This window comes from Canis aureus, chromosome 7 (assembly GCF_053574225.1).
Source record: "Canis aureus isolate CA01 chromosome 7, VMU_Caureus_v.1.0, whole genome shotgun sequence".
Taxonomy (NCBI): domain Eukaryota; kingdom Metazoa; phylum Chordata; class Mammalia; order Carnivora; family Canidae; genus Canis; species Canis aureus.
The window spans coordinates 60,413,491-60,424,637 of record NC_135617.1 but is presented as its reverse complement, the minus strand read 5'-3'; the positions used below and the strand labels follow the sequence as shown (position 1 = coordinate 60,424,637).

At 51.3% G+C, this 11,147-nt stretch overlaps 1 long non-coding RNA gene across 1 annotated transcript; it reads right to left on the bottom strand.

The window, feature by feature from the left end:
* Window positions 1-1,089: 1,089 nt before the first annotated feature.
* LOC144317469 (uncharacterized) lies at window positions 1,090-10,011 on the bottom strand. Its single transcript, XR_013383478.1, has 3 exons — window positions 9,606-10,011; window positions 5,030-5,216; window positions 1,090-1,639 (listed from the first exon to the last, which is right to left on the bottom strand). It is a non-coding gene; the product is annotated as an uncharacterized LOC144317469 (long non-coding RNA).
* Between the last annotated feature and the right edge of the window lie 1,136 nt (window positions 10,012-11,147).

The following is an 11,147-nucleotide window of genomic DNA, read 5'->3' as shown; positions in this document are numbered from 1 at the left end:
CTGAGATTCCAGGGAGCCTGGGTATCAGAATCCACCATATGATCATTTTCAGTAAGATATTTCTGCTCTAAGTATCCTGGGGACCCTTGTCCAAAGACATTCATTCTGTTTTCCCCTCACTAGGGAGTAAGCCTTTTGCCTGGCTGTGTGGGGTAGGGGAAGAATCTGAAGATCGGACTGCTTTTTTTTTTTTTTAATTTTTATTTATTTATGATAGTCACAGAGAGAGAGAGAGAGAGAGAGAGGCAGAGACACAGGCAGAGGGAGAAGCAGGCTCCATGCACCAGGAGCCCGACGTGGGATTCGATCCCGGGTCTCCAGGATCGTGCCCTGGGCCAGAGGCAGGCGCTAAACCGCTGCACCACCCAGGGATCCCCTGACTGCTTTTTAAAAACACCTTTGACCAGTTCTCTCTATTTACTAAATCCCTTTCGTTCCTACTTCCAGAGGGAACTGGCATCACTATTTCCTGAGCCTTCTCGAAATTCTGGGGTGTAGATTGGGTGGTTATGGTTTTCCTCACCACCTGTCCCTTCTTTCTCTCTTCCACCTGCTTTCTAGCTTTCAAAGTTTTGTTGTTATCTTCTCTCCTGTTCTTCCTGTCCTTGCGGGTATATACTTTTAAAAACAAAATAGAAGTGAAAGAAACATGTAAAGAGCCTTTAACTTTGTTTTAGCAGAGTTTCAGGGAACAGCAAAGTGGACGCAAATGTTCAGGCTGCTATCTTTTCCTAGAAGTCCCTTAATCCATTATTAGAGACTTTTATTATTGTCAATTTTATGTAATCATACTAAAATAACAGACCAGGTGTGCTTTGCTCAGGTGCTAACCTGTATATTCCAAGAGTGCAGGACCTATGTCAGTTTGCTTTACTGTGGCATTTCATTCCCCTATACCGGGCTTGACATGTAAGAAAGTATCAACAGATATTTTAAATTAATTAATTAATTCATTTGAGAGAGAGAGTGAGTGAGAGGGAGAGGTAGAGAGAATCTGAAGCAGACTCTGCACTGAGCACAGAACGTGAGGTGGGGCTCTATCCCACAAACATCAGATCATGATCTGAGCCGAAACCAGGAGTTGGACGCTTTACCGACTGAGCCACCCAGGCACCCCTGAAAGCATCAATAAATATTTAGTAAATGTATAAATCAACAAATACACAAATGAGCTGCCTTCAGAGCCTTTATTACATTAAAAAACTTCCTCAGTGATGTCAAGACTTCATCTTTGGGAACTGAATAGTATGTGGAAACAGCCAAAGGTTGTTTAGTGCCAAGATGTGTAAACGAGGAGAGTGAGCAAAGTTAAGTAGATAATAACAACACCTTTTTTTTTTTTTTTTTTTTTTTGGGTCCCAAACAGGGTGTGGCACCAAGTTATGAGACTGATTTCCTTGTTTGGTATACAATGAAATCTAAGGTCAATTCACAAAAGGAAGCAAATGGTATATGATTTTAGGGCAAGCCCTTAGGTTGCAGAAGACTGCCTTCCCTTTCAGAAAAAAAATAAGGCTGAAGCAGATGAGGTATGACCACCTTCTTGGCCATGAGGTTTGGTAATTCTACGGCGCTGGGGGCTGACGTATGATGAGAGGAGCAAGAGAATGCAGGAGGCCAATTCTCTGGGACATGCATCCTAGTAGGCAAGAGAGAAGAGGTGTTCGGAGAAGCAGCTTCTCTGAAGCCAAAGCGGGGTCAGGAATCTGGGCACCTCCCTCTGGCTGGAAATGACAACACCAACGGCCCCAACTGTGTATTATGCACTCACTTCATGCCAGCCACTGAACTTTACACACGTTGCCTCATTAGATCTTTGCCATAGCCTTGTGGGGTTGGTAGTCTTATTACCCTCATTTTCCAGGTAAGGAAATTAAGTCACACGGAGAAGAATGTAGTGTAGATACTTCAAGTCAATTTAGCCCCAGAATAACTAGTGGTAGATGGCAAAGGAAGATGGTGACCTGAGGGGAATATATTCTCTGTGGCCAGATTTTATTATAAAAGCTGGAGATTGATGAAGCATATGTGAAAATCAGCCAGTGAGTGGTCTTCTGGTGGTTACTCCATGAGATCTTTGCTGACCGACCAGCAAATATTGATAATTAAATATTGCCCGTTTAATTATCACAAGGATGCTGAATTGATGATCAACAAAGAGAAAAAAAAGTTTCTCCTATGATAGTTGAAAGAGAGCTAAGGTCAACTGAAACATTCTGGTGATTGAAGAATCAATCAAGGTAAGCAATTTTTCTGACTCACTCTGGGATGAGTTTTATTTTAACCTTATTTGTGCCTCTTTCTGTGATGACTGAGGCTCTCTGGCTTTACTCTGAATAGTGTGTGATGGGACCTGACCCCATTGGACTCTGATTTGAAATCCTGAAAGCATTTGATTGAAGTTCTCGTATCACCTTGCATTCTTGTTATTTCCATCTTTGATCACAGAAAGGAAATTCTGGTTTTGGTTCAGTCTTCTATTGAAACCATAATGATTAAGAGTGCGAGCTCTGGAAAATAGACTTGAGTTTAAATCTCAGCTTTCTTGTTTATTTGCTAGATGATCGTGGGCAAGTTACTTAAATTCTCTAAGCAGTAATTTTACATGTATAATCTATTCCATGGGGTGAACATGGGGTTAATGAGGAAATGTAGGGCGCACAGTAGGAATGCAACCAAAGGCAGCATTTACCATGAGTATCATCCACCATCATTCAGGGTCTACATATGGATGTCTAGACCTACAGGCCCGTACAAGTCCTTAGGCTAGGATGTGAGGTGTACAGATCATGGAAATATATAGTTCTTCCTATATAAGTGTACTTGGAAAGACAACACACACACACACACACACACACACACACACACTCCCTTGCAAAGTTAAACGTATTGATTAATCAACAATTTGAAGCTGGCTTGCGAGGGATACACAGCTAGTACTATAGGAGTTTTGGGGAGATCACTGAACAGAAGTGGTCCAGGCAGTCTTATTTGAAGAGGTGAAATTTGGGACACCTGGGTGGCTCAGCAGTTGAGGGTCTGCCTTTGACTCAGGGTGTGATCCCAGGGTCTGGGATCGAGTCTCACATTGGGCTCCTTGAGGGGAGCCTGCTTCTCCCTCTGCCTATGTCTTTGCCTCTCTGTGTCTCTCAAGAATAAATAAATAAATTTTAAAAAAAGAAGAAGAGGTGAAATTTCATGGCTGGTGATGCCTAGGTGAGGATGAAGACATAAGCGCATTGGGGGTTGTCAGAAGTCCTGTCTGGCTGGAATGGGATGCATGGGTAGGGAGGCAGTGGGAATAAGGTTGCAAAGTAAGCTAGGGCCACACGAGACAATATTATCGATAACAGTGGGAATAGCAATCAACCTTTATTTAGTTCTTCCTGTGGGCAGACAACGTGCTCATGCTACACCCTTTCCATGTATTACCTCCTTTAATCTTTACTCCAACCCTAAGGGGTATTCTTATATGTGTAGTTATTATTATCATAAGTTTTCAAGAAAACTAAGGCTTAGAGAGGTTGGGTAACTTGCCCAAGGACACATAACTAGAAATTGGCAGAACCACAATTTGGATGCACAAATACACACAGACAGTGACACAGACAGGCACACACTGGGGTCCGGGCTCAGGTGACAGACAGTCGTCTCTCTCCTCTTTCTTTGTTTCCCCTCCCCTACTGCTGAGTTAGGTGCTAGTTCTTTCCTTTGGGGCATCCAGTGTGGAAAAGTAACCCCTCTGCTCACCTCAGCCACCTCTGCCTCAACTATTCCTGGGGCTTTTGTCCCCAGGACAGCTCAGAGGGCAGGGCTGGGACTGAGATGGGGGAAGTGAGGTGATGGGGTGCAGGAGTTATGAAGGCGCTCAGGGTTGGGGCCAATCGGGCACTTGGTGTCCTACTTGCCTCACTTGCCTGACCCTAGTTCTGACCCTACAGAGCGGGTGTGGGGGGCTTTGCAGCTTTGCCACATGGGCCAAGAAGACCCTCCTTATTCCAAGGTCAGGCAGGAACTCCCAGGGCTCGCTCAGGCCACCACTCTCCTTTCTGTTCCCCAATGAACAGTGGGCTAATCTCAGATTGGTCTCAAATCATTCTTTCCACTGTTTCCACGGAACCCACTCTTGTTCAGAGTGCCCCACAGCCCAGCTGGTCCCTGCATCCTCCACGCAGCTGTCCTCCTGGGTCCAGGCCCATACTCTCCTGCACCTGGCTGCAGTCTCCAGCAAGGCGTGGCTTCCCCCAGGGACAGTGGGTGGGGGCAGCTGGTTGATCCCAGAGGTCTGTTCAGAGAGCCACTGTGCTATGCCCTGGGGGCTGGGAAGTCAAGCACTGCTCTCCCACGCCCTCTAGAGGCTTGGGGTGGCACTGGGGGAGGGACCTAGGAGGGGTCCTGATTGAGGAGGGGGCCCTGCGCTTCCAAGAATGTCTGGATGGTGTCCACAGTCACACAGCAGCTTCATTTGAAGCCCATTGCTGGAAGGTGCCCAGCAAGTTTGCGGTGTCAGCTCATGAGAAAAGGGTTCAAGGCCACCCACCTCTGGGTGTGGAGGGTCTGTCCTTCTATAGACCAGAGAGGAAGCTCCCTAGCCTACGCCCAGCCAGCCTTGCAGGATAGCCCCTCTCCTCATCTTACCTCCCCCTTGGGAAGCTTCAAAGGGGCTGGAAGTTACCCCTGCCAGCCCCGGGGAAGCAAAGAGACAGCTCCAGATAGCCAGGGGTGCCCTGAGGAGCTTTAGGTTGGGGGGGTTGCAGAGGGGTGAAGAGCGTATCCCAAGGTGGCTTTGTGAGGACAGAATGCAGGAAGGTGGTGGGAGAAATCTTCAACTCCTGGTTGGGTAGGACAGACGGAAATGGAGATGAGAGGTGACGACGTGGGGAGAACAGGGGAGGATGGGAGCCTTTCCGGCGCGGAAGACAGGGTGCTGGAGACCTGGGCCTCCAGAGGAAACTGGGCAGGGCTGACCCAGCTTCCTTGTAATACACACGCATGCATAAATCATTTGCAGAGCACTGCATCTCCTTACCTGGTCCCCATCAACGCATCCCAGGCTCACCTCAAATTGTCCATTACATGGCTGAGGTATCTGGGGGGCTCGGCCCTACCCTCTTGCGCTCATCCTCTCATTTGCCTCATCCTCACTGCAGTAGAGGAAGGGCCCTCCTTCTTGGGTGGTTCTGCAGCCTCCATTCCCTTAGGAGACCCACAGATACCTGAGTGTGAGACAGAGGAGAAATGAGTCAGTCACACAATTGTGACAGGCCAGCCCTAGGGAAGCAAGGAGACAGCTGGCAGTAGAGTGAGAGAAGACCTTTTTTGGGCTTTACCGGCTGGTAAAGTGAGGTGAGGGGTGGGGGTGGGGGGGTGACGCCCAGAAGAAAAGCTGGTCTGGCCTGAGCATCCCAGCAGTGTTGGGGGGAAGGAAGAGCCTTTATCCTCAGACTGCCCTGTGGACACCACCAGCCTTACCTCCCCAGTGCCTGCCTGGGTCCAGGCTAGCTGTGTGTCATCCTTACTTCTCAAACTATGGCTCTGGGCTCCTCTAGCTAAGCTTATGTCACAGTGGAGGTGCAGGACCTGCCCCAGTGAGGATGCATTGTACCTGGAGAAGGGCTGGGGTGCCCAGGGCATGGAGCTGGGGGCTGAACCTCCCTCTCATCCCCTCCAACCAGGGAAGGGTCTTTCTCTCCATTTCCCACAAACACTTGCTTTGCCACTTGACAGCCTTCTCATTCCATTCCCTTACTGCTCTGCTTCTGGCCCTACCACACCCCTGACAAATTCCTTCCCCCACTTCAGCTCAAAGATTAGAATCATGGGTACCCTTCCCACCTCCCAAGGTCCCTAAAAGCTGACGCCCTGCCTCTTCTCTTTTCTCTCCCACTCCCCAACATTTATTCCCGGCCAGAAATGGGCCTAGAAGTCTCCAGATAAACATACCCCTGCTATCATTCCCTAAATTCCCCCAGAGAAGAGGAGTTTGGGGAGCCTCTGCTTAGGTAACTTAAATCCTTCTTGTGGTCATCCGAGCTGTTTTGGTTGATGGCCAGAGGCAAACGGGGGCTGGTGGTCAGATGATGGACAGGAGAGTTTGCTCCTTGCCACCCACCTCTGTTCTAGTAATCTTTATAACATTTCTAAAAGGTGGTCCCAGGCTGTGCTCCCTGGTCCTCCCTCCAGACCTTTCAGTCCCGCAGGCTACAGGTCGAGTTCACAGCTTGCTCAGCCTTGCTGCTTTCTCCTTGTTCCCTATGGCTATGGCCTGGGAGCCCTAACAGGGCTCCAGAAATCAGTCTATAGAGAGGACACTGAGGCCAGAGATGAGCAGTACCTTGCTCCAGGTCACACAGCAAGGCAGCGACACTTCCTGGTTTTGAACTCAAGTGTCGGGACCCATAGCCACAAACCCATACGTGGATATCTGACGAGCTGCTTCTCGAGCAGCAGTGCTTAGTGGCCGGGCTTTAGAGATGCTATTTGTATGAGGGGCTTTCAAGGTAACTCTTGTGGTAGTTTTGGGAGAGGCTCTTCAGGGGGTGCCCAGCCTCTGCAGCCCCAGTGGGGAGGGTGCCATGACCCAGGTCGGCTTGCCTGGAGCAGGGGGGTTCTGGGAACACTCTTCTCTTCTCTATGGGGCCCTGTCATGGGTGGTGGTGGTGGTGATGTTGGTGGTGTTGGTGGTGGTGTGTGTGTGGTTGATTAGTCTCTGCCGGCTTCAGCCTAGAGAACTGAGGAGCTGTGGAGAGGAGGAGGTTTTGGGGGATAAGTGACAGGGTGAAGGTCACACCGTGGGGAAGGAGCAGCTCCCCTGAGCATAAGACTCACTGCGCCTACCTCTGTCCTCTTTTGAGCCCTAGGTCATGCCAAGGGCTTGGGAGAGGGGGCTTAGCACCCCTCACTGTACTCGAGGCTCTCTCTAGAGTGGCTACTTCAACTCCCCTGGCATCCAGATAGGAAAGAGTGCATCCCACCTCCTTAGAAATCTCACTTTTGCAGGTTCTCCCTTAGTCCCTGAAGGGCCAGTGGGAATTGAGGAGATGTGAAGACCACCTTTGCCCCAGCTCGTCCCCCACTGCCCAGCCTGCTGCCCCCACAGAGAATGCGGGTTAGGGAGCAGTGGGGGTTCTGATGAAGCTGAGGCTTTAGACAGCTGAGGAACACTCAGCCAACAGGACCGTCCAAGAAGCTTCCTGGCACCATGGGGACAGGTAGGAAGGATGGAGAGAGGGATGGAGATATCCAAAGAAAGAGAGAGAAGGAGAAAAGGAGAATGTTCTGATTCCTTATAACTGTCTGTGATCTGGGCCCTTGGGGTTGGGATTCCAGCCCAGGACTGGGGCTGGCCGTGTCTGCTATTTTTTTCAACAGTGGAAGGAACCCATGAACGGTGAGGTCCCTGCCATGTTGGATGGACTCTATTTATGTATGGAGAGGTGGGGAGTCCTGGCCTGGTCTTCCTAGGGGTGGAGGAGACATGGAGGCATGTATGTAGACCAGACAGGCCTCATTCTCAGGTGGGAGCTATACATTCCAGCCTAGAGTTGAGAGCAGACTGGGGCAGGGCAGACATTCAGCTGGTGCGCCCCAGCAAGGCCACCTCATTGGTAAATAGCTACTGTTCTAGCACCTGGTCTCCCCTACCTCCACAGCTCTGTGTGCCTCTCTGGCCACCCTGGTCCCTTCCTGGGTGCCCTGGACCTCCCCACAGTCCAGAACCTGTGGGGTTTATGCATGGTGTGGCCTCTACCCCCAGCTCTGTGTGAACTCGTGCCTGAGCCATAATGGATGTTCAATATTTTGGCCATCACTTTCAGTTGGGCAGTGGGGACTAGTCCCCATGGAGTCGAGCAGGGGGCCAGGTCCTGGGACTTGGGGAAGCTGGCGGCAGACATGACAGCCCCAAGTGTGCCCTACCTCCCTCTCCTGATGCCTCCAGCTACGTTTTGGAAGGACTGAGTGGGCTGACATCCAGGGAGCTATAGGCAGAACCATATCTCCAGGGGACCTCCGGGGGCCATGGTTCACACCAGCTGTGCCCTCTGCCCGTGGGCTGCCTGGAATGAGGTAATGCTGAGCCCCTCCACATGGGAAGGAAAAGCAAACAGCAAAGTCTTGGATGTAGCAGCCGACCTGCTTCAGATGCACAGGACACCTAGTGCCAGCACCCCTCTCTAGCACTGCCTCACGTCCCAGTTGGCCAGTTGACTCTTGGGGGGCAGATGCCCTATTTCCTCCCAAGGTGCCTGGCTCAGTGCTGAGCCCCAATTAAGAGATTAAGTGGCCCTTGGAGAAACAGAAAGGGCACCAAGCTGTGAGTCAAGAGATCTGAGTCGAGGTCTTGCCTCTAGATAGCACGTGGCTTCGGACAACCCTGGACCTCATTCTGCTCATCTGGCCGGTGAAGGGATTTCCAAACTTCTTTAGTCATGGAGCCTTTTCATCAAAGGAAATCTCAAATGAAACTGATAAGTAAGGCAGATAAAACTGAGTGTGCTGTGCCTGCCCATTCCTACAGCCTCCCCCCACCTGCCCTGCCTCTTGGGACCTCCCTAGGCTCCCAGGAACCTGGTCTGATGTTCTCCTGACATGGATACCTCTTCACTAATTGCTTCACTAATTTTCTTGAGGATATTAGGCCAGGCTGCTCCTGAAGCGGAGGGGAGGTGTCCCCCACTCCCTGAATTTCTAGGTCTGGGAAGGCAGGCAGGATGGTGGGCCTGACCAATCATTAACTAACTTAATCTCTGTGAACTGTCCTGGGGGGCCTGGGTCATGGGCCAAGCTCCCGGCTCAGGCCCTGGGGGTTCCTGGGGGAGGAGGGTAGAGACCCTCTTGCTAATAGGCAAGGGCACTTGGGTACCTGTCTCTTCCCCCCCCCCCCCGCCCCCCTAGGATTTCCCTGAAGGAAAACATGAGTCTAACCTATTTCCCTAATCCTTTCTGTTTGACTTGAGCCAGATGCTTGTGGGTTTATATTCTCTGAGAGTTTGCTCACTCATGGGGGGGTTGGAACAGAGAAAGGGGAGGGAAGTAACATGTATCTGACACTCTAGACCAGGAGCTTCACCTGTATTGATAGTCTCCATTTATCTTCTCACAACCCTGGGCGATAAAGCACCACAACTCCCATTTTACAGATGAGGAAACTGAGGCTCAAGCAGATAATATGATTTGTCCAAAGTCTCTTGGCCGGGACATGGAGACTCCAAGATAGAGTTCAGCCTGCCGGGCTTTTTCTCCAGACATAAATCGGGGGTGGAGGGATGGGGCAGGGTAGCTGGTGGGGGCTTTTCACAGTATGGATTCACCAAGCCAGTATCTTTTCAAAAAAGACAGAGATTCTGGTCTCCCAGGTGAGAGAGGAAGCTGTTCTGACCTGCTGGGATTTGAGGGGTTCCCCGAAACCATCTCTCCCCTCCACCACTTGGCACCATGTCCTAGATTTCACCCATCTTTGAATTAGGCATTGTCTTTTCCAGGGGCCTTTCAAAATATGCAGACCCCTGGAAGATGTGACAGCTTATGTCAATGAACTCAGCTGGAGTGTTTGATGGGATGTTACAAAGTCTTAAAGCTTAGGGAGTGTAACCTCGGGCTCTTACCTAGGAGGATCCTGAGGTCCAGAAAGGGGAGTGACTTGGCCAAGGTGACATGGCATGCAGCAGACTTGACCGCCGCTCCCCTCTGCTGTTTCCTGGTTTTCACACGTCTGTGACACACAGATGGAGACCTCAGGGCACCTGTTGGGGGATAGGGAAGGAACGAAGCTTTGTGCCCCGCCCCAGCTGAGTGGCCCTGCCCTGGTCACAGGCTGGTGTCCTCTGCCCTCTCTCTCTCTCTCCCTCCTGGGCAAACAACAGTGCTGCTCACTGTTGCAAGCTGGGCCTATCTCTAGTGTCTGCTTGTTTGTTTAATTCTCCAGCAGAGACATGCTGTCCCAGAGGGCGGGGAAACCAGTGCTGGGGCTCACCCCCCCGGAGGGAGCAGCATTGTCCCTCTGGGCTTCAGCTGGAGATGTTTCTGAAGAAGCCCTAATCCCCCCCCCCCCCCCCCCCCCCCCCCCCCCCCCCGCCTGGCTTCCAAGTCTCTATCACCCCCAGAGGAGTACTGGGAGAACTGTGTGAGCCATCAGAATCCTCCAGATCTCACTTCCCTGGCCTGTTCTTTATCCCTGTCCACTCCTCCCTCTATCCTCAAGTGTCACCTCCTCCAGGAAGCCCTCCTCTACTCCCAGCAATTGTATGGCCTCCTCAGAGTTCCAATTTTCAGTTTGCTCTTTGGCTCCTCCAGACCAGAAACCCCGTCCACATCGTGGCAGCCCCAGGGCCCAGCCAAAACAGAGCTTACTGGCTGAGTTTGATACTTGCTTATGGGATAAATGTTCTCTGCTACCTCCTGCAGAAAGCCCTTCTTGCGGCCCATCGCAGCCAGTCTGACTGCTTGCCTTGGTATTTTCACAGCACCTTGGGCTTCTCTTAGGGTCGTTTTCCTGCCTCACTTTCCAGTGTAGCTGTGTGCATAACAGTCTGCATGCGGCAATGCTCCAAGGCAGGCATTTTCACTCCTGCCTTACAGAAGAGGAGAACTGCGGGTCAGAGAGGTTGAGTAACTGGCCTGAGCTCACTCAGCAAAAGAGTGGCAGCCAGGAGTGCCACTTGTGTCCACTGGAGCCAAAGCCCCTGTACTTTCCAGTGCCCTACTTCCCCAGGGTCCCTGTATCTCCTATAATATCAGTACAGCACCTGATGCCTGGTAGGTCCCGGGAAAGATCCACAGTTGGAAGGAGGCTCAGCTCCCAGGCAGGCCCAGGTCTGAAGGGAGAATACAGCTTTAGGACCTTAGCTGCCACCTTGTGCTACCACTCTTCCCAGAGGAGGGCCTCCCTCCAAGACTGGGTGGGGGAGTGTGAACAGGGGCAGCAGTGGGCAGGATGGGGGTCAGACTTTGAGGGGTAGCAAGGACTGGGGTGTCAAGGAGTGAACACGTCTAGGGCTGTCAGGGAGAAGCAATCCAGGGAGACAGACTGGCATTAGGAGATTAAACTGAGCTCTGTAAAGGACAGGCAGAGACTTGGCTGATAGGGCCTAGGGATGGTATGTGCAGCTGTGCTCCCCCAGTGACCCTGCCCTGCCCCTCTGCCTCTT